The sequence below is a fragment of the Heterocephalus glaber genome, unplaced genomic scaffold, assembly GCF_053883595.1.
Source record: "Heterocephalus glaber isolate CG9 unplaced genomic scaffold, H.glaber_assembly_v1.0 deba00001579, whole genome shotgun sequence".
Classification (NCBI taxonomy): domain Eukaryota; kingdom Metazoa; phylum Chordata; class Mammalia; order Rodentia; family Bathyergidae; genus Heterocephalus; species Heterocephalus glaber.
This window is the reverse complement of record NW_028258360.1, coordinates 4818129-4841548: the sequence shown is the minus strand read 5'-3', so window position 1 is coordinate 4841548 and position 23420 is coordinate 4818129.

Sequence of the window (23420 nt, the reverse complement as noted above, 5' to 3'; positions counted from 1 at the left end):
ACAACCATGTTTTCACCCAGGCTCTCTTTGCGCTCTGCCTTTCAGAAATACCAGCAGGCCTGATGTTCTTAAAACCTCTGTTTTTTTCACAGGTATGACACACTGTGAAGTCATGAAGGTTCACCAGTAGAGGGAAAACAACTTTTTTTTTTTTTTTTGGTACCAGGGCTCAAACTCAGGACCTTGCGCTTGCAATGCAGGCGCCAGAACCACTAAGCTAAATCCCCGGCCCCAGGGAAAACAACTCTAATTTTTTTCTTTGTTTCATAAAAACAGGAGTATTATCAGAACTTTTGGTGTGTGTTTAAATTTAAAAAATGATTACAGTCAAAGACACATTGCCTTTAATCACACTGAAAATAATCCCTCTCACTTCAAACATGTTTATCCTGTCTTGCTTGACACTTTCTGAAGCAGTTCTGGAAGTTATCTTTCCTGAGTATTTTCAGTCTACCTGTTGTGGGGGCCTCAATGTCCTGAGTGGATTAAAATGTTAATCTTTCATGGTCATTTTGAATTTGGGGAGGAGCCAAAGTCTCCTGGTGACATGTCTGAAGGATAAGGTAGGTAAGGACACCCAGTAAATGTTTTTATGAGCCTGCCTTTGCACTGGATGGCACACAGAAGAAGCATTCACCATATATTTTTTAAAACGAACCTTACTTAATAGACACTCATGAAAGAGATTTTCCAGAAGTGTTTCAGAATGTGGCAAGAAAAATTGGATCAGTATGTTCAAAGAGGGGAGAGTTTTGAAGGAGATTAATGGTAATGTGGCGTTTTCTGTAATATTTTTTAAATTAAGCATAATTTAAGCGTAGTTTCAGAAATAAGGATAATTTAATCATTTATGTATATTTCAATACCCCTTGTATTTTAATAGTGAACCATCTTGCAGGATAGAAATAGTATATGCACACTGTAGATGCAATAACCTTTCTCTATGGTTCCTCTGAATAAAGTCCTTTCAGATCACCCTGATGGTGACTGAAAGAACATAGGACTCAGTGGAGGACTCATGTCAAGTTTCTTCCCTGGCCCGCTTCTAACTGGAGAACGTTTTTCTTAGGTTGTCTTGGCAATTATCTAGCATTTTGGCTCTTTGACTCCGAGCTGGTCAAAAAGTCAAATTAATAAATTACAGCATTGCCTTTTCTGAATTACAGCCTCAGAGGAAGGCACTGGGAGCCACTGAAGTGTGTCTAGGGCCAACGTCTGCTCAGAGTGTGGTTGCCCTGACCAGTCCAGATGCCCTCGGGTCAGGACCCAGGCCTCTGCTGACATATGAAGGCCAGTGTTTTCCAAGAAGCAAGGTCGAAACATTTCAACTATGGTCTCTAGCTTTGAAACTGTACGAAGCAACCAAAGAAGCAACTTTTCCTGCAGATAATTATATAATAGTCTAGAATGAGATATGTTAATATAGATACACATGTAATTATGATTTTTCACGATGAAAGTGGCTATGAAATGAACTACATCTATTCTGGAATCTGCAAAATAATGCAAAACCAAAAGATCAGTGTGTGATATTTGGTAACATTTTCATTGTTTTTAATTGGGTCATTGTTAACTAACATAAATATTCTACAATTAGACGCTTCCTTTGGCCATGGCTGTTTACTCCAATCTGTAGTATCTTAGAATAGGAATAATTTGTAATGCAGTTGCAAGGTGACTGAACCGGAATTTGACCCTGTCCTGCTCACTTAACTAGCAGTTGGTACAGGCAGTCACCTGCTTTGCCTCCTTGGGACCCCTCCTTTTGCAGAAGGCTGGCCTAGGCTCCTTCTTGATCTAAAGACTTTGTACAAAACTTTTAGTGGCACATTTAAGAAAATGCTGTATAGAAATAACTATTCTTTTAAAAAATGTTGTCTGTTCTTTTGTGTCCATTTCTGATCACTGTCAATTACAGATAACTGAAGCTAGGGTGAATGTTACTGAAAGTGAAATGAAGGAATTTTACACGTTTACACACAGCACTTTACACAATTGAATCCACTCCTCGCCAGAGTGTTGTTTTCAACAAGGTAATTACTGCAGAAGCCGTTACAATCAAAATGGAGTAGCTTGTTGCAAAATAAATAAATAAATAAAGCCAAGAGGTTAGGAAGCGAGCGTGCTTACCATGGCTTCCTGTTGGTAAACTGTCACAAAACATTGTACAAAAGCCACAAGCCTGAAAAGAAGGCACTGGAAACTATACAAAAATCAGTTCTGCAAGGATGTCTGCCCAGCAACTGCTGGTTCAATACCAGCCTGATATCACCCTTGTTAGTGCTATCACATATTATTGTTTCAAAGTATTCTCTGTAATCCTAATATCTCCTTAGCTAAATCTCCCCCTCACCTCAATTCTGGAATATCCATGTGTATTTCCAATGCAGTTCTCTACCCTCCCATCACAGGACTATTCTCAAATAAAATTTGACTTTGCTTTTGATTTGTCTCTGTAGACAACACTAGCTGTATTTTTAACTCACAAGATGGACTTCCAAAGGAAACTGAACAGTGACAACTGATACTTCAACGTTTGTGTGTTTGTGAGAGTGTGCATGTGGGGGGGGTTAGAGTTCCTTCTGTGATATCTTAGACACAATCATTTTTACAAGCAAATTCAATCTAACATCTAATCACTGGTAACACATACTTCAGGATTTTTTTCGCGTCATTCATTTGAGGTTTGCAACATGAAACATTTAAGAGCTTGAAATAGTGAATGCTATTGTTATAATTAGACATTTGAGTTTTCTCTAGTAGAAGGAGCTGTGTTAATATTTCTGTTTTAGTGGTTGGCTCTGAAGCCCTTTTCCCTGGTCTGAGTCTGTTCTGCCTCTCTGTTCACTGCATACTTTCACTGAATCACAGAGCTTGCTGTTCTCCCTCTGCGGATTCTGCAGAACCCACTCTTTCTCGTAAATTTCACCATTCACTAAAGGGCACCTTCACTTGCCTCCACTACATCATCTCCACTGCTTGACCTCTTGGATTTCTGCCTATAAATGTTTGCAAGGTTATTTTGACCCTATAAAAATTTCTTTATGAGATATGATAAAAAATAAGGTGAATGCTGCTGCCCAGTGGGATCCAATGCAAAGATAAGCTGGTAAAAATATTATGGTGCATCCTCTTCTACCTTATTTACCAGATCTGGCACCCTGTGACTCCTGGCTTTTCCTCAAAGTCAAAGCAACCATGAAAAGTAAATGTTTTGAGTTGGTTCAGGACTTTGAGGCAAGCAAAACAGAGCAACTAAAGATAGGAAAGAGGACTTCCAGAACTGATTCACAAAGAGGCAAGAATGTTGGGGTAAGTGCATGTGAGGCAAAGGACTTATTTTGAGGGAGATTAATAGTAATTGGTGTTTTATTAACAATTTAAATGCTCACTGTATTTTCAGTCACACTTTGCACATTCCTTGTTCTGAACCATCTACCTGATGGAGAATGCTGATATCTATGACTCTTTGGAGTTCAGCCACAAGGTGAATACAGAGTAATAACAGTATTAATAAATATTTTCTATTCAAGATTAAGAGTAACAATATTTTTATGTCCTACATTAGAGATTTTAAAAATATTTCTGTAGCATTTCATCCAGCCTTCCACATGCCTACATGATAGAGGTAAAACCAATACTAACACCATCTTACCTAAAGGTAAACTGAGACTCAGAAAGCTAAAGAGAAGTATTGCATAGAATGAAGAATTGGAAGATGAAGGACTCTGGTGAAATGTTTAGACAAGAGTGCTCACTCGGATATGTATGTTGACAGTGCCATGCCCTGTGTGAGAGGGGCCAGAAGGGCGCAGAGGGCATGAACTTCAGTTTGGCTGCCATCATCACCCATGTGGTTCAGTCCACACAACTGGTTATCACACAGGACGTGCACAGACCACAGCCATGTGAGAGTCCAGTGTCCCCACCCATTCCTACATCCTTGCTAAGTACACCAAAGTTAGATGTTGGAGGCCCAGGAAGTAATTGCAGAGGGTCATCTACACTGTCTTTTGCTTGTGTACTTGCTACAACATAATTAGATTTGTTGTACAGTAGAGTCTTTCAAAAATGATATTCATGTAACAAAAATCAAATTTGCATATTTAGTAGTAAGAAATATATTGATATGAATTTTTGAATGATGGTATTATGTAATCAATAACATTATTATAGGGCATCATAATTTTTGTGTTATGTCTGTTTCCATGGATTGATTCAATTATTAAACAGAAAACCAAACCAAAAATAAACATTATCATTCAACTGTGGTATAAATTATGTTGAAGGTATTTTCTCCCAAATTAGAAACTAGAATGATCTCAATTAAAAAAAAAAAGCAAATCTTAATCTATAAAAATATAAGTGATATAAAAATATTAATGACTTGTTAGATTATTTTACTAAGCTATATCATATTAAATTTTGTACCAAAATAAAATTCGTCTAGTCATCTTTTTTATTCTTAGATCACTATTAGCTGAGAAAAATTTAATTATCTTAAATAATTTAATTATCTTAAATAAAAGTATTCATTTATTTTGAAGCAATTTTCTATCTGAACTCTAATCATTGCTTTAAATATAGAAGCAGGTGAACATAGAGCTACCCAGATATAATTTGTATTAATATTTGTTATTAATTTTGCTAGCTGCAGAATAAATAAAATGCCTAAATATATATTGATCTTGTTCCTAAAGAATTCATTCTTTAATAAAATGATATATTATTCTGTTTTTATAATAAAAATGTAAATAATTCTCAGAATTTATATTAGCTACAAACATAAATGTTGCTATATTAATTAGCTGAATTCTTTCTAGCTGATTTTCTCTCTACAAAAACTTCTAATTAGCATATTTTTTTTAACTTCCATGATGAACTTTGCTTTTCATTTGTAGATATGAGTTTATTTTTAGCAAGGGCTTTCACTTTACATTCAAAATGTAGTTGATTATTACACTTTCAACACTGACATTTTAATACGAGCAAGACAAAATACAAGAACAACCAAATAAAGAAAAAAGAAAAAAGATGTTCATTAGTCTATCAGATAAAAACATTATTTTAGCAGTTAATTAAAATCCATAGTTTACATTAGATTCAGTCATGTAAGTTTTATATTCTGTGGGGTTTTAGCAAATTATCACGATATACATTTACTCTTACTAAGTTATATATGGCACAGATGGTCCCTGTGACTCTACCTTTCAAACTTTACATGGTGTGAAAGTGTCCATGCACTGGTTTTCACTCAATACAATGTTCCGTAAATCACATGCACTACTCAACATGTTATTATATGAGGCTGTGAGGTAGATGATTCCGCCCCAGTCAATGCTAACGTAACTGTGCTGCGTGAGCACATGGGACGCAGGTGAAGCTTATTAAATGCATTTTTGACTTACGCTCTTTTCAGTTTGGAGGAATTGTCACGCAACCTCACCGTACACCTGGAAGCACGTGCAGATTCGCTGTCTTAGCAATCCCTTCCCTTCCTCATTTGCTCAGTCTCCACCATACCCTTGGCAACCTGGAGTGTTCCTACTGACTTCTTGTGTTTTGGCTTTTGCTAGGATGCTGTGTGGTTCGAATCACACACAGGTACCTTTACAGACTGACATTTTCCACTTCATGAGGTACATTTAGCAGCCTTCTGAGTCTCGGTAGGCTTGGTAGCACATTTCCTTGTGTTACTGAATAATATTCCGCTTTGTGGATGGATGTACCACGTTTTGTTAGTTCTTTCGCTTGTCAAAGACGTTTGTAATCCTCTCCTTTCCTTTTTAGTTCTTTTCCTCACCCGCTTCCTCTCTCTCCTTTCTTTTGCAGGGGACAGCCAGGTACCCTATTCTCCCTTTGTGCACAAGCCACGGTAAGGGATCCTTCATCCTGTATGGTGTTCAAGAAAGACAGAGGCAGAACCTGCGAAAGGTGGATGGAGTCGAGAAAGGAATGGCCTTTTCCCTTCTCATCGTTCCCTTTCCACCGGGGTTGGTAGCCTCCTTCTAAACCATGGAGTTGTCAGCAACTCAGAGGGCAGGAAAGTGCCCTGGGGTCTACTTGATGGTGAGAGTGTTTTGCACTCTCCTCAAGATATACTAAACTTCATGTAGCTTGAGGAGACCTTTGTGGCAATGTTTGTACCTAAGGGCCATGGTCACATGTTTAATAGAGACCGTGGCATACTTAATCTTCCCTTTTAATCTCTGGAGTCTTTTTCTGGGATTTTCCCTTGCATTTTAGACAGAATATATTATACTTTGCTACTAAGAAAAATCTTTCTACTCCGTCTCCTGTGAGGGAAAGACAGAAAATTGATTAGGTATATCCTACATAGCATGAGAAACTACTTTTAATTTACATGAAAAGTTTCTGTATAAATTCATGGGAGATGTGGCTCTGGCTCAGAGCTCATTCATCTCATGTAATGGTCTCTAGAATAGAATTTATTTTCAGGTTATAAAATATAAAACTTCCCTATTTAGGGAAGGGTGGAGGGCATGAAGAGAGGGCTAGGAATGGGGAAAAAATAAGAACCAAGATGCATTATGTAAAGGTACAATTCCCAATGAGAAATGTAATTGTGTTGTATACCTACAATGTACCAATGAAAGAATTTAATAACAAAAAAAGATTTGGGACATGAAATCAAGTCTAAATTAAAAAAAATATATATATAAAACTTCCTCATTTAACTTATGGAATGGCAGTACAGACTTCCCTTACGTGAACACTGTGCATGTATTTTTTGCATAGATATGTATTTATGTATGTAAGTGTATATTTGAGTGTTTGCCCAGAAATCATGGAAATGACAAATTTTACTCAATAAGTTCACTTAAATTCAGTGTGTGTAATAAATATCACAACTTATTTGAAATTTCTCTCAAAATTAAAGCGTATTTCCCCTGCTTTGAAATACAAAATTTTGAAAAAATAATTTAGTTAAACATTCTACTGTTAGGAGAGACATAAACAACAAAAAAAGCATTGCTTGAAGAAAAGAATACTAAATAAAAGAACTGAAGAATAAATATATATGCACAAAATTAACAAATTACCATTGTTTAAAATTCTAATACAGGAATCCCAAAGTATAAACATACATAATAAGCAGGTTGCCTTTGCAGTTGGAAAAACTGCTGTAGAGTGGACCCTTGAGTTACAACCAGGTTGAGATGTGAGCAACTTGGGTTATGACCAGAATTTTAGTTCTATCTTATGAATAAAGTCTTGAGCTACAACCCGAACACTGCCCATATGTGCTTCCAGGTGGTCTCAGATACAGATTTAACTCTTAGAGTTCTGGAAGGAACATTATAACATCTTTTCCTGTGTGAGGTTTGAAATCCTAAGCCAGCTTCTCTCTAAGAACACTGAGATCTGCCTGTGCACAGGAGAGAGAATTTGAAGGCTGTGTAAAGGAACCTGAGCCTTCATTGACCAACTTGAGATACCAACAGCCCTCAGGAACTAATTCAGTTCATAAGTCAAGGGTCCACTGTAATGTGTTCTCTTAAGAATGGTTCAGTGTTAGTAATCTCTCATGACCTCCAGAGAAGTAAGCAGATTAATGTTGCATAATTTTTAACTTAAAAATGAAAACATGTTTTCTCAATCTTTGCTGGTAACAGTAATCTGAATGACTCTTCTGTTTTCCACTGAATGCATCTGACACTTTTCCACTTAAGAATTTCATATTTCCTGGTGTAAATTCTTATTTCACATAACTTTCTTCACAAGATACAAATTACAGGCTCCGTGCATTTATTTATTTGGAGAGATTTATATTTATTTAAAAAAGTAGAACTGTCAACATCTCAGAATACTTTTCACTGTATACCTTTCTTCAAATTTTGTATCTTTTATTCTTTCCAGTGAAAAAAGCCTGTGATGGGCTAAGAAATCCAGCATGTTGTCAGAATGAATACATAATTCTGCCTCTATTTGCTTCTGAAGGCATACTTGTAGTTAAATTTTTAAAGATTATATATGTGTATGGGCATACAATGCAAGGGAAAGAAAAAATAAGGAAGGCAGAAATGAAATTAGAAAACAGAAAAATTATCTATTTGAAGGAAATGGATCTTTTGCAAATGGGGGCTGCAGGAGGGAGGACAGGGAGGTGAAAAGTATGAAGTTGTGTTGTGTACATGAGCCAATGTCCTCTGATGAATCACTATATACTGCAAATATGCATTAGTGAAAATATTTCTCTGTTTAAATTAAATGATGAATTTACTCTTTACTGGGCCGGGGATTTGGCTCAGGGGCATGGCACCTGCCTCACAAGCACAAGGTCTTGAGTTCAATCCCCGGCACCAGAAAAAAAAAAAATTACTCTTTATTTAAAATGGAGTCGTGGCAGTCATTAAAAATTGGTGTTTCAAAAATCAGTTTTATTTAAAAGAATATTAATAATTTAATATACTTAGAAATATGATCACCTTAGGTGTGTTCTAATGACTACTATATAAATTGTTTACATCTAAAGTAAAAGTGATGGCATTAATTCTATTAGAGAACAAAATAGGTCACTATCATTGATCATGTAGTATCATCTTTTGAGCATGTAGTAATAACTACCATTCCTGTGATTTAAATTAATGTTCCAGATATACTAAAGACTTTATTTCAAGATAAGCAAACAAAAAATCACTAATGTACATATTAATATGTTTCCTATTTAATTTAGAGAGAAACAAATTTAAGAATGCAACTAAAAATAATAACACAAGTGATAAAAAAGAGTTAAAGCTAGAATTTCTTTCTCTGAATGACATCAAATTTCCAGCTTCTAATCATGGTGCTAAAAGATGCATCAGATTTTAATTACATGGTTTTTTTCTAATAATTTATAGAATTTTTTTTCCAAATTAAGTTTATTGGTACATTTTAAGTATAAAATACAGTTACATACACCATTGGGATCTTGGACCATTACATAAGTATCTTGGTTCTTTTTTTTTCCCTTTCCCCTGCCCTCCCTTCACCCCCTCCACCTTTCCCTATTTGCAAATATTTTGTTTCCATTTTTTTCCTTTTCTCATATTTTTTCTTTCCCCTTCTTTCCTTTCCCCTACCCCTCCCTCTTCCCTTGCTCCTTTAGACCTTTATTTCCTACTACAAACTATCAATTACACATTTTTAAAATTAAAATTACAAAACCTAGGAGACAGTACCACAGATTTTACAGAATTTAAAAGGATATAGAAAGGATATTTCAAAAATCTGTTTCAAAATAAATTTGACAACTTCTTCTAAGAAGTACCTTGGAAGACAAATTAATGAAACTAACTCTGGAGGAAATATAAAATTTGAATAGCACCTATTAAAGAAAATATATTCATAGCTTGAAAACCTACCTATATGACAACAACAGGCTCATATACATTTTAACTGATAAATTATATCAAACATTTAAAGCAGGAAAAAAAAGAAGGAATACTTCTCCCCTCATTTTAGGAAATCAACATTGTACTAATCCTAAAACCGGATAAAGATAAAAGAAGAAAAAAGTATGAACATAGATAGAAATTTGTTTAACAAAACAAACTATTAGAAGTCAGATCTGGCAGGATGTAGAAAGTGGTTTTGTTATAGGGATGGCAGTGTCAGTTCAGTATTGGAAGATCCACCCCCAAAAGTCATCATTTTAACAGAGGAAAGGAAAAAGCCATATGATCCTGACACTAGTTGGAGAAAAAGTATTGGACTAAATTCCACAGCTATTCATGGTAAAAGCTATCAGGAGACTAGAAGTAGAACAGAAACTTCTCAACAGATTAAAGACATGTACTCCATACTTCCAGTGAGAATGCCTTATAAGAATGGAGAAGACACAATGGTTTCTCCTTAAGGTAGAGAAAAAGGGCAGATATGCTTACTCTTCATCTGTCCATTAAACTTGAAATGTAGGCCTGAAACAAAATAGTCTGGCAATAAAATGACACAATTAGGATAGGATTGGCAAGGCTGAAGCAAAATTGTTACATGTATATGAAATGATCATATACAGAGAAAATACTAAGAAATCTCTAGGAGCCCCTAGAACTTGTATTTGAATTTAGCAGGATTAGAAAACACAAGGTATATTTAAAAATTCAGGTCTATGTATACTTGCTATAAATGAAGATTGGATATTGATATTTAAAAGTTATGTAGGAGGACAAAGGACCTAGAAAAAGAAAAAGAAAAAGGAAAAAAAAAACAGTGCTGGAAGACGTTTAGTACCTAATTTTAAGACTTCTTCTAAAGCTACAGTAATCAAGGCAGAGTTGGTGTAAGGAAAGACATATAGATCATTGGAATAAAACAGAGAATCTAGAACTAGAACCACATATATGATCCACTGAGTTTTGAAAGATTGTTTAACATTAGCATTTTATAGAACATAAACTCAATTCAAGAGCTAAGAAAGGGATAGTGTTTTCAGCAAACAGCACTAGAACACCTGGTATCTGTATATAAAAAATTAACCTCAACCCTTTATTCCCACACATAAGAATAACTTGAAAGGATCTATGAACCTAAATGTGAAAGCCTAAAAGTATAAAACTTTAAGAAGAAATTATAAGGGAAAATGTTTATGAATTTAGGGTAGGCAAGAACTACCTAGGATGCAAAAAACATGATGTATAAAAGAAAAAACTTGATAAATGACATTCCATCAAATTTTAGAACTTTAAATTTAAAACTTTAAATCATTAAAATGAAAAGTAGTCCTTAAACAGACCATATTTACAATACATAAAACCTATGACCAGACTATCTAAAGAACTCTTACAGCTCATTAATAGACAACCTCATTAAAAAGTAGACACAGGAAGATGATAAATAGCCAGTACAGCACAAGGAAAGATGTGCAACACTAGAATCAGAAAAACACTAATCAGTACAATAATAAGATTGAATTACACACTCATTAGGGAGATGAAGTTAAAAGTTTTAAAAGCTTTGTCATGACTTTTTCTTTCTGTTGGATTTTCCCCCTTTGTGTTTAGTTTCTTGTCCTGCCGAATGGATTCATTCTGCTGGGCTTCTTGGGGCTGTGATCCTAATTGTCTTTTCTTAGAATATTGTCTAAAATTTTTTGGAGTGCTGGTTTGGTATTCAAGAAGTTCCTGAGGTGCTCTTTATCATGAAAGTGTCTTATTTCTCCATCAATTTTGAAAGACAGTTTTGCAGGGTACACCAATCTGGGTTAGAGGCTGTTTTCCTTTCGGGCTTGCAATATGTCACTCCAAGCTCTTCTTGCCTTGAGGGTTTGCATTAAGAAGTCTGCTGTGGTTCTGATGGGCTTTCCTTTGTATGTGATTTGTTTCTTTTCTCTCACTGCTTGTAGAATTTTGTTCTTCTGTTGGGTTTTTGGAATCCTAACTATTATATGCCTATGTTTAGATTTTTTTTTGATCAAGGCTAGCTGGAGTCCTATATGCCTCACTTATCTGTATGTCAGGTTCTTTTCCCCTCCTTGGGAAGTTTTCTGCCATCACTTCTGTGAAGAGTTTTTTTTTTTATGTCATCTGCACTCTCTCCTCCTTCTTCATTGACTCCAATCAGTCTTATGTTATTCTTCTTTGCATCATCTAGCAGCTGCTGGATTGATTTCTCATGTTCCCTTCTAATTTTGAAGCAATTTTTCTTTTCCTGGTCACTAATTGCAATCTTATCTTCTATATGTGAAATTCTATCCTCACATTGGTTCATTCTACTGCATAGACTTTTGATGGAGTTTTTAATCTCCTGGAAATCTGTTTGCATCTGTTTTATGGATTTCATTTGTTTCCTATGTTGGGATTCCATCATGTTCCTCAGATCCTCTATTTTTTTATCTGTGTCTCCTCTAGATTTATTAATCATGTCTTGCACTATGAGCACAATCTTTGCTGTTATATCGAGTAATTATTTCCGATTTCATTTTTCCCAGATCCTCTTTTGTTGCCAGTTCAGAGAGTCCAGGTTATTGAGTATCAGTTTGTTCCATCTCGTTTCCCTTTGGAGTTGCTGTAGGTGATCTGGTAGTCTGTTTTTGGGCTTGTTTATGTGTCTTCTCATTTCCATGGCTCAGGGTGGGGGGTGCTTCTGGTCCACACACAGCTCACATTCTCTTCCCTAGGAGCGTGGAATGGTGGCAGGGGAGTCTCCTCCCAGGTGCTGGGACTGGCTCACCTTCTCTCTAATTCATAGAATTTTTTAACTCTGCATTATTTAATTATTGAATCAGCCTTTGAATGAAAATATGACTTTCTATACATTTCTTATTTTAGGGTGATAGTACACAGCAATATTTTCTAAGCACATAAAAACTTAGCCAATGTAAAATTCTGACATTTGTTTTTCTGCATTTCTATTTTTTTATCTCTCTCCATCTCAATTATTTTCCTGTACACACACAATTTATAGTTAGCCAATGTTGTTTTATTTCAGTCCATTCATACCATGTAGTCCATATAAATATTATTATGTGGACTCATGTTTAAGAACTTTATTTTCTATTAAGGAAAATATTCATGTATACACATACTGAGACACACACATATATGCATAGTCAATAGCAGCATATGCTAGAACTGAAAGGAAAAATGCTAATGAGAAAAAAGAAACACAGAATGTTTTGATCAGGAGGTCATGGGTTGCAAGATAATTTTGGTAAAGTGCAAGGCCAAGTGTCAGACCAAAAGTGGTTGTGGAATATTTTTATAGAAAATGAATTTTTAGTGAACAAATTCACTTTATGCATAGTCTCAGTGATTTAATAATTTTTGCCTCATCTTCTCAGAAAGAAGGAATGTGATTTTCTAACTCAATTGTATGATGTCACTCACACCACATTTCAATATTAGGTATTACAGATAATCATGATAAATGACATTGAGGAAAATAATTTGATGTTTAGAGAAATTCTTGCAGAATTACAGTTTTGGCTGTGTTATGGGTTTAGGGTTCATTTCCCAGCTGTTTGGCAATTTCAGTTTGCCGTGTCAGTGCCAACCAGATAAGAGCTAGGGTTTAGAATTTGTATTGCAAATAACCACCTGGTTATGACAGTTACCATTTGCTACAACTTACACATTACACATAATGGATTGCTTTGGGAAGGCCAAGTATTCAACAGGCAGGGAACTAACACTGTTTGAATCTTCATGCCAAGAGGAAACATGCCCATATTTTCAATATGATTTCAAATTATGGAAATTTTACCCTATCACATTTTTTTGAATTTTGGCCTTTTTTTTTAACCTTAAACCTTTTCAAGAAAATGTCTATCTTCTAAAACACTCTAATAAGAAATATTACTTTTAATCATTGTTCCTGCTAGACATTTCTTTCTAATCATCCCCCTCCCAACAAAGCCAAACAAAATTAATTTCCCCTGAAAATGTCCCTCTTGGCCTTTGCTGTCAAATTTTAACTCTGAAATAATTAAAAGATGCCAATTATGGAAGTTTCTCCCAAATTAAACTTTAGATACATCTTAAATAAATAAGAATTACTTCTCAACTTGGTGAAAACAAATACTGACACTTGTTTCCAAATCTTTCATTGCTTTCTAGGATTCGGTTTATTTAGAACAGTAATGAACCTGATTTGGAGGAGTGGGGCAGCCACACCGGTCCCTTCCCGTGCCCATCTTGTATCTATTTTGCTATTGAACTCAAAAGAGAAACGAACAGCTCTTCTGGGTTTAATCTCCCAAGACTTTACTGGTAAATCCAGGAGCTGATGACCATCTTCTGAATCATTCATCTGAAGCAACGTAAAGAGTGAAAAGACTAAATCCAAGAAGTTAACTTTTTGAAACTCATATCAAAGGCTTTTTTTTCTGACTACATGTAATCGTTCATTTAGGGTAAATAACAGCGATTCACCACTAGGTAACACGTATGGTAAATCCGAGGATGCCAAGCCAGACAAGGATAGAGTGCCATTTTCTAGCAATGCAATATCCTCCCACATTTTTACTCTATGAATAGAATTTAAGATTCTGTCACATATGATTTCCCTGGTAAATTTTCTTCAGAAAGATGATAAACTCATACATGTCAAATAATCCCACTGAGAAATAAAGATTTTCAAGTTCAAATTTATTATTTTCTGGCTAGTGGAAGGAAAGAAAATAAAATGTAAAAGACATCATGATCTACTTTATGACAATGTCAAATGACTTGGATGAATATAATTAGGTAGTTTATTGGCAGAATTAGGTAAAAAAACCCAAACTACAATAGTACTGTCAAAGCATCTTGAGAAGACCATAATGTTAAGTGAAAAAAAATAGATGTAGAAGAAAAAACATCACATGCTTTTTCTTATATGAGAAGCTTAAAATGTAAATGATTTAATGAACAAAAAATAGGAGATACAGTAGAAGTCAAGGATGTGGATATTTAGGGTTGTGAAAGGATCTGGGGAAGGCAGAAGAGAGTCGTGGGGGAGGAAAATTGATCAAGGTGCAGTATGTACATATACCAGTTCTCAAAACAAATGTCATTATTGTGCATTGCAGACATACTATTAATTTTTAAAATCTAGAACTTTGATTCCTCATATTTGTGCCATATTTTCTATTTTTATTAATTAAATTTATTTTAACTGATGCATGCAGGGGACCACAATACTAATTGTGCTCAAAGCAGGCTGTAAGCCATGCAGGCTGTGAAGAGTTAAGCCTATAATTGGCTTGTTTGTAGAAGTGAGTCCCACCGAAGTTTATGTGCTGAGATCAGATTAACTCACACCTAAATTCCACTCACACAATTAAAACCTTCTTAACCAGAAGGACAAGGTTCTAAGTACAACCATATATTTTGTTTATTCTGTTCCTAATTTGAGGATGGTTTGTCTTGTCCTTTAGGAGTCTTGCTTACATTAATTTCTGTAGGAACCCACATGACTGTGCATCCTTGCATGTCAGTGGCTTGGATGGACTGGCACCTTTTCTGCATGAGCAGCATTGGCTGTCCTGGCTCCCCACTTCCTGTCTCTCTTACTTCTATCTTTTAGTTTAGCTTAGTTTTGTTTTTTCTCAGGCCTTCATTGTACACTGAGCAGGAGACTGGAGCCTACTGCAGAGGTTTTGAGTAACATTTCAGGGGTTTTCAGTAGGTGTATGAAAACATAAAAATTTTACATATTAATAGGGGGTTCCATGTGATGGTTTGATAATGGTTGACATTGTGTAATGCTTAAAATGAGTCAGACATATCTAGCTTTTCAAAAATGTATCATTTCTTTGATACACATTATAAAATATTTAGAATAATGGTACACCAATTTAGAACTAGGAAATAAACTTTTATATTAAAATATTGTTAGTTCTATAGGTAAATCTCTTGATTTATATATTTAATTTGTGGAGGTATTATTAAATTGTATAGTTTTTCAATTAGGAGACCTGTAAATAATTTCAATTACTTCTCTGATTAAACTTTTATTTTCCTAGCATTTCATTGGAAGATTTCAGCTGTAAGAAGTTAAAAATATACTGATATATTCATCATATATATAATACATATATAATATATATATAGAGAGAGAATTTTTATATAGAGACTTTTACATAGAACTTTTATATAGAGAGAGAACTTTTTTCACATGGACATTACTATATCTTAGGGTAGCCTGAAGAAACAGCAACTTGTGAATGAGGCACAATTACAGCAAGAGCTATGATGTAGTACACCATGGGTGTGTAGAAAATAGAAATATTCCTTTTGAAAAACTGACATCTGTGGTTTCCGTCCACTCCTCCAAAAAGATGAGAACTGATCCTGCCTGCTGCTTTGTTGATTCAGTTCAGTTGGCCTTCATTAGCCTGCTCATTTGGTCAGAGTTTTGCCAGGGAATCTAAAATCAAAAGTGCAGGCATGAAATACTTGAGGTATTATAGTCTGTGCTGCCATAACAAAATACCTGAGGCTTGATAATTTTTGGAGAACAGCATTTATTTTTCATAGTTCTCAGGGCTCCAAAGTCCAGTACCAATCTTCTGTCAAGGTTAGTGTTTGGTAAGGCTTGATCCCTGCTTCCAAGATGGCGCTTGGAATACAACTCCCTCCAGAGGTGAGGAATGTTGTATTCTCAAATTGTGGAACACCAAAGAACAATCTCACACCTGCGTGTTCTTTTTTAATGTCATTAATCAATCTATGAGGGCTCCTTTCTCATGACTTAATCACTTCCTAGAGGTTACCCCTCTAAAGGTTATCACATTGTTTCCATACATGGATCTGTGGGACACATTCAGCCCACAGCTTGAGGCAACCCCAAGCTTAGCACCTCCTCTAAGTGCTGCTATACTGAAGGACCAAGTCCTGCTACTGCAAGCCAGATGCTACAGTCTCCAAGTGGAAGATGGAAGATAAAATCATGGTAGGCCTAAGACATGACTTCAAAACAAGTAGAAAGAGGCAAAGAAAGTTCTTATTTCCTTTTCTCTTCTTCTCAACAGAGCCTCACATTCCTGGAACTCTCCAGGAACTCCAAATGCAAAGGCAAAGGAAGTGAAAGTGAGTGTTTGGGCAGGAAATCAATGAATTTGAAGCCAATGGGCCAATACTGTCAGATTTCACAATTAGCTAAGTGAATGATCTCCAAAAAATTCTATTTAATGGTGATACCATTTGAGGGATGTGTTTTCACACACTTATCTATTTCCTTCTTCATTTAAAATTTCATTTTAGAGTCTTAGGTAGTTGGATAAGATAATGCAGATTAATCTCACACACCTTTTATCTGGTTTCCACCAATTGTAACATCTCGCAAAACTCCAGAGCCATACTTTTTAGTTTAATATTTACTTTCAAATTGTATTCTCCTTTTATTTTCTCCATGTGCACAACTCAACTTCATCTACAACTCATAGGATTTCTTCAAGGATATTTGGGGCAATTACCAGAAAGAGCATCTTCTAGCCTAACCTGGACCATTTCTTACTTTGCATTACCATATATTTTTCGGTTAATTTACCAAGGGACACAACATTTTTGCTTGGTGCCTGTTTCTGGGCTGTATCAGAGACCTTCAAACTCAGTTCCCCAAAGATCGTTACCTTGCACATAATCACAGTTGAAATGGGCTTCTTATTTAATAATGATATCAGCTCCTTTCAGGCAAAGAAACTACCTTACTAGCCACTCTACTTCGGCATCTATAATCAGTTGTATGTGGCACTTGATGAAGACTCAATAAATATTTATTGAATATATAATCACAATTATTATTCAACCAATAAATTTTCAATTATATGTGATTCTCATGTTATATGTCTGTTATTTTTTAAATTTTTGTGCAATAAGAAAGGTAGAATATTTTATAAATTCTGCAATACATTTATTATAAAATGAAGTTAGCATGAAATTATCGAGTTTTAGTTTGTTTTGTTCTACTGTGAACACATCATAACTCATTCTGGTATTATATTTGCGTACTGATCAAATCTAAATTATACCATATTTTATACATTTTCTCTGTGCTCATAGGAATATAATAGGTATATATATTTCCTAAATATGGTGTACATTTCTAATTGTATGTATCATTAATCCATCAACGTATGTTTTTCTTACTCATAACAAATGTGTATAATTTTTTAAAATTATGCAAGTTATTAAAGTATGTATTGTTGTCAGAAACAAATTTTATTATGTGTACAAATTGTGATTGTCTCTTTACAGAATAATTGATTCAATAAATTGTGCCATTTGTTATCATTTGTAAACTAACATCTTTGACTTTGCATTCAGAGTTTATATATTGTCCTTTAAAGAAATCCTGTAAATGTTTGTTCTAAGACTTCGAATATATGGCCTTGGAATAATTTTGAATATTTTTCAAATTTTGTTTTAGAGTTTATTTAACATTTTCAGTTTTCCTCTATAATGTACACATGAAGTTTATTTGGTGAGTATGCACATGTGTGAATGCACACCCAACTACTTATGTAGCTCTCACTGTAGTTACTTTGATTAAACATAATACTGTTGAATTAATCATAAAAATATATTTAAATTTAATGATAGGTTATATTAGCTGTCTGGAGACAGGGTACAGCTTAACTTTTCTGAATGTTGCCTCAAGTTGCTTTTGTAGTGTTTGTTTCTGATGGGAGAGAACAACTCTTACAGAGCCAGTTATCTATAAAATAATGCATCACCCTCTTTTCAACCAGGATTCCCCTCTTCCCTCCATTTAGAAGGAAAGTATTCAACTCTAGGGTGACAAATATAATTTTTGAAAAATCATGTGATTCTTTTTACCTTGATATTCCTTGCTGGACATGATGTGACAATTCTCATTTAGGAATTGGGCTTGTTGGATTCTCTTTTTAGTGTTTTGTGGCATAAGGTCCTCATAAATTAAATGTTTGTATATAAACTTGGAAGCCTAGAAGGAGAGGCTGATAAAATGTTTAACCTAACAAGCTCATGCCAGTTAAGTTTAACAAAAAAGTCATAGACCAGAAATAATGACTCCCACGGTCTTGCTGCTACTGCATCTTAGCTATGAATTCATTTTATCACATCAAGCAAACCCTTTGCTTTCTCTAGCCTCTTTTTATTCTTCAGTAAAATTAGAAGATTTTGCAGGAGAATGTCTAGGATTTGTTTTTGCCCCATATTTTACATTTTTTTCTTCTAGATTTAATTGACTTTTTCTGCCTTCCGAAGCCACCCTATGTATTTTGCTGTTGTTTATCTCTCTCTTTAGAACATGCTGGGGCTTTTGCTTCTAAAGGATAAATCGTGAATTCTTTGAAGGCAGGGCTGGGTCTCTTCCAAGAGATACAAATTTATCCCCAGAAGATGATAGATTTTAGACAAATCTGTACTTCTAAACTGAATGTTAACCCAACAATTTAAACAACTGCACACTGTCACACGTTGAAGGGCAAAGAGAAACCACAAGAATGTCATCAGTTATGATTTTCTTCATGAATGCAGGAAGAAATAGACATCTTCTAGAGATTGGTAAAAGAAAAAAGAAGGTCAAAGAAGACACACAATATTTTTGCCATTTAAAGTTCCTTACATTTCCTCCATAGAGCCATTTAACTGTTACATAGTACTAGCAATAAAATATAAAATGGCATTTGGAAACAAAACTGTAGTTCCTTCAAAATGTATCTAACTGGATTTAAAATGTTATCAATTTTTGCATAAAAATGTTAAAGAATATTTGTTGTTCTATAGCACATTTGCAGCAGTCCTCAGGCCCTGCATCGGATACTAGGTGAGGTGTTCACAGCTTAAACACCAAGGGTGGAGGAAACACCACTACGTTTAGCCGCCGCTCAAACCTAATTCATCTTATGTGTCAAACGGATTCAACGCTTTCAAGGATAGAATGCAATTTATTTCTTGGCAAATACATGAGTTCCTGCTGTGAAAAAAAAGACTATTGGAAAAATTTCATCACACGATTTTGTATTTCAAAACAATATTTTGACGATTGAGTAGAAATCAATTAACCAATACAGTGTGCGATTTAAACATCTTTGAAAACTTAGAAAAGCATTTCAGGGAAACACATTTAAATGTGAAGTCCTTGTTTTTGGTGTATTCCATTATATTCTGCTGTATTTGCTCTAACACAGGTATTTTCCTTTCAACCTTTACCTAATTTCACTATGTGCTTGGAGCTATAGCTGAGATGCAGTTGAGAATTTAATAAACGGAATGGCGCGGGTGCATCTAAAGTCATGCTTTGGCCCTTCCTTGGCAGGGACAGGCTTGGGTCTACACAGTGGGTCTATACAGTGACCGGCCGATGTGCCTGTTAAATCACTGGCTACAGTTTGGTTAAAATTATGAGCGCTTGACCTCTTGAAAGAACCCTAGAATAGGTGTTGATCCTGAAGGCTGAGTTCACTCCTGAGATACCCCAGAAAGCACGGATGGCAAGGACTCTAGGAGCATCTTAGGAGGGGCAGGACAAGGAGGTGTCTGTGTCTGGGCCCAGGAGTGGAGGTCAGGCCTTTCGAGGAAGGAGTCTGAAGGAGCTGGGCAGGGATATGCGCGGTTCTGTAGGCGATGCCTGGGAGCAGTGGCACCCGGAGACTGCAGGGCCTGCTGACAGGCAATGCTGGGTTAGGGAGAAGTGACAGGGTGAGTGATCTGTGGTTTGCCCAAAATGAACAAAGTACTTTCCTGAGAAAGAAACCGCGTGATCTGTCTACGAATACTGGCTGTATGGACTGATTTATAAACTCATCCTCCCTGGCAGGAGATTCTGGGAGCAAAGTCAGCTCCTGGCGAGGGAGGACATCCTGTCCTCAGTGCCCCCACAGTCGGCCGGGTGAAGGCAGAGCTGCTCCACGCTCAACGCCCCCACAGACTCCCATTTTTAAAAACCACTGCAACTTTCAAATTGTCAAATGAATACTGTTTGACTTTAGGATACACCCCTGGATGTTTTGAAATATGTATGCATCAGGGACGGTTAAGTCATGCTAATTAATATAAACATTAGCTCATATATTTGTCATTTCACTCCTCTGGTGAAAACTACTGAAGCCTACTGTTAGCAATTTGCAAGGATACAGCACATTACTGGGGACTGAGGTCTCCACCCTCTCCCTCCTCCCGTCTTGCTGAAAGTGTGTGCTCTGGGACCCCTCTGTACCCCCATCCCTGGCCCCAGCACCCTCCCTTGGTGCCTAGGACACCAGTTTCCTGGCTGGGGGAGCTGGCGCTTGCTCTGAAAGCTGTCAGACACCGAAGCTTGCATTGATGATCACAAACGCGCCCAGCCCGAGAATGAGGTGCACACAGAACAGGGCAGAATTGGGGGGAGAGACAGAAGCAGAGCTGGAGGCTGAGAGAATCAGCAGGAACGTGCAGTGGCGCCTGACTCTGCACACACTGCGCGAACACTGGCTTCTCCTGCTGTGTGCACGGCAGGCTGGGTCATCTGGAGCTGCCATCTGGAAACCTGGCGGTGTAGAAACAAAACTGAACTCCCTTCTCTGCTGAATCCGTGGCGAGGAGCAAGGAAAGCTCTTGTTGAAATCGTGGTTGGGAAGAACATTCAAAGCTAGGTGAAATCCTTTGGAATGAAATTTGAAGGTAAAAAGGAAGATACAAACCCGTATTTCATCAATTCAACAAGTTTTGCTGAGACTGGTAGGAGTTGAAAGTGGTTCCAGTTGCTGGAAATGAGTCTGAGAGTAAAACAGACAAAACAGTTCCAGCCATCAGGATCACAGTTTATTTTTAAATAATATAGGAGGATATGTTTAACGGGTTATTACTAGTAGTTACCTATAAACAGGCAGGCTACGAGCCGTGAGTGGTGATATACTTATGTAACCCCAGCACTCCGGGAGGCTGAGCCAGGAGAATTGGAAGTTCAGGCTCATCCTGAGCAACTTAGCAAGTTCCTATCTCAAAGATAAAAATAATAAAAGGGATGGGATGAGGTTCAATAGGAAGGCCCTGAGTTTAATCCCAGGACTGCCCCCCCAACCCCCCAAAAACAAAAAACAAAAAAGGAAACCAAGATTTGGTATTATTTTCTTCTTTGTATTTAGTGTAAATATAGAGTATGACATATATTAATATAATATACTAAAATATACATATAGAATGTATATTTCTATATATAAATGTTTTACTTTAAAATCTTTATTTTCTGAAATAACTCATTATTTATCTTCATAAAAATGTCTTTGATAGAGACAGTAAATAATTGTAGAAATACTGAGACTTCAAAATAGTCTCTTTGGCTTTAAATCTAATCTTTATATATGTGAAGCTACCCAAAATATAAATGACTTAAAACACCAGTTGGAGAACTTTTAATTCCAAACTCAATTATTTTAACTGTTTCCTGTAAAAATCTCAAATTTGTAAAATTAAAAGGTACTTTAAAGTATCTATCCTCAAAAGTTGTTAAAATCAACCACATTTCATAATATTAAAACAGTCTTGTTTATATTTTGCATAGGTATGCTATTTTGTAATTTTAAACCAACACTTCCTTATCATAGAAATCTTAAGAAATAATAGAAATAAAAATTATGATTATCACATCTCAGACATTATAATTAGAAATATCACTTCCAACCTTTATATCATAAATATTATTTGTAACATCTAGATAGTAAATTAAAGTATAAAATCATGATAATTTATTTGAAACATCTATTTTCAAACATTATTGAAAAATTATAGAAACATTGTTATTGAAATATTATGTTATATGTTCAGTTTTGTGGTCTGCCTTTTCTCCTATTCTTATTATACATGTTTTTACAAGTCTTAGTGTATTGGAAATATTTTACTTTTCAGATAATTTAAAAAATAAAATTTTTCTCTAGTCCATAATTAAACATACACTTCTTTTCTTCAGAAGTATTTTTTAGGTTAAATATTTTTTAGCTTTAATGAAATTTATTTAGTATTTCAAATGATAGAAGAGAGAATTAAAATGCATTTATTATAGCAAGAGAATATAAACAATGTAGCTATCACCATAAAAGGGTTTTTGTTATAGAACTGTACACGTAGTTTGAGAAAATAGAAAACAGCAACTTTGCCATATATATAGAAAAGGTCAGTATCTCTACCACACATCTAAAATTTTAAATGGTTTAACTTTGTCACTGGTTACATATCAATTTTCAGACAGCAAGTACAATTCGCTGACAGGTGACCTTCTCCTTGTCAGTAAGAAACGTGCTTCTCAGCTGTGCATCAACACAAAATATATTATTATTCTTATACTCTTACAGGGACAGAATAACACATCTTCGTTAAATGTCAAGTGTTCATAAGATTTAGAGTTCATGAAAATGCAGTAGAAATTGTGTCACCATAATTGACTTAATACCATATAAGTTTATAGTTTAGAGAAAAAAGTACAGAATGGTACAAAATATGGTATTTGACAGCATTTTAGCATTTGGAAAAAAATTCCTATTGAAGTTTTTGTTTTATATAGAACTTTATAAACCAAGCAATGCGTGTTATATTATAAAGAAAATAATTTCGGATGCACTTTTCTCCATGTTTAGCACATATAAGCACATTTCTTGGTCAAAAAGAAGTAATGAGAAAAAATATAACATTTATATAACAAGCCAAGTTTATTCTCTGCCATCTGGACTTAGGGCAATCTAGCCATTCAAATTTGTACTCAACTTCACCTTGAATATTCTCTGATTTTACTAATCTGCCAATCAGTATCAGACAAATTCCACCCTTTACTGGTTCTATGAAAATTCTTTGTGGACACACATCAGAATTTTTTCAGTCAAATTTTGTGAAAATGAAGTAGACAAAACTAAAATCAAACCAGTAGAGAACTGACTTTTATACTTAAAAATGAAGGAAACGTATGTTCCCCCAAAATTAAAAAGTTGAACAATGATGTGATCCAGCAATTCCACTTCTGGGCATCTATGAAAGGAAATA